The sequence below is a fragment of the Penaeus monodon genome, chromosome 24 (assembly GCF_015228065.2).
Source record: "Penaeus monodon isolate SGIC_2016 chromosome 24, NSTDA_Pmon_1, whole genome shotgun sequence".
NCBI lineage: Eukaryota > Metazoa > Arthropoda > Malacostraca > Decapoda > Penaeidae > Penaeus > Penaeus monodon.
The window spans coordinates 8,539,471-8,540,678 of NC_051409.1; the positions used below are offsets into that span (position 1 = coordinate 8,539,471).

General features: G+C 37.3%; 1 protein-coding gene across 1 annotated transcript in view; it reads right to left on the reverse strand.

Moving 5' to 3' along the window:
• The window catches only part of LOC119588837 (calcitonin gene-related peptide type 1 receptor-like), a 35,383-nt gene that overhangs the window by 18,732 nt on the left and 15,443 nt on the right, over positions 1–1,208 (reverse strand). The gene's annotated exons all lie outside the window — the stretch shown is intronic.

The window sequence follows — 1,208 nt, forward strand, 5'->3', positions numbered from 1 at the left end:
CAGCTATCCCAAAAACCTAGGTCTCCCAGGGATTTAACTCAGGAAAACAAGTTCGAAAAATACAGAAACTCTCATCAGGGTCTAATACCCTTATGGAAATGAGGCGAATATTTACCAAACGCAATAAATATGAAAATTTGTATACACGTCTTTAAAGAATATCGTCTCAGCATTATGAATATTCTTATGACGCTGTTCAGGTGAAAGACGTAATCCTTTTGTACCCTGAGCAAGATTTTTCCTGGAATAATAATACTCTCAAGCAATAATAATCACGAAGACTTTGTATAAATATAAAAGCAGCAAATAAGATTAATGATATCTTCCAACTTGTTCGCGTTACTGGCCTCGAAGATAACATTATCTATCATTGATATTCTCCAGGCTGAAATATGAGCTAAATTGGATATCAACCTCCATGTGTATTACTTCAAGATGCTTCCGTAAAGTTTTATTAACCTCACAAGACAAGAGGGAACTGCAACAACTTGGTGCAAACTCGCAGGTAAGCGTTCGGACATGGTATAGACGCCATAAGTCGTCATCCTGAAGGATTACCGCCATCTCTCGCCAGCCGGAAAACAAAAGACAGTCGCGAATCCTCATAAAACGCCTTTCCATCGTCTTGGATGAGAAATAATATTGGAAATGTGTTCGCTGCGGGTCACAAAAAGAGGAAAGAGGATTGTCAGGTCATTTTCCGCCGTAAGAGAAGATATTTCAACACCTTGAGTATCTTCCGGGGTAGAAAAAAAGATAACTCAAGAAATTATATCACATCGACTAGAAGGCAGAGGACGCATTACCTCGCCTATCCACTTGGGAAAAATGACACTCATGAATTACACGTTTGGATGAAAATGAGAAAACAGAGAGAGACAAAAAAAAAAGAGGGACAACGAAGAGGCATGGAAGAAAAGGCGAGGAAGAGATATAATGACAGAGACAAAGAATCGAGAGAAAAACAAACAAGCTGAAAGGCAGAGAATAGAATAATAAAGAAAAAAAAATAAGAAAAAATAAAATAAAACGTAATGAAAAGAAAATTCTCGGGATGAAGTGAAAAGGAAGAGTGACGGTCACAGTATCATCAGTTTGATTATGGATAGACGCTGAATCAGACAAGACAATTATTTTTCTTTTTTTTTCAAAGTTACTGACGAAGTCGAAATGAGAAAATGATTGGAAATGACAGCCGATTAACGACT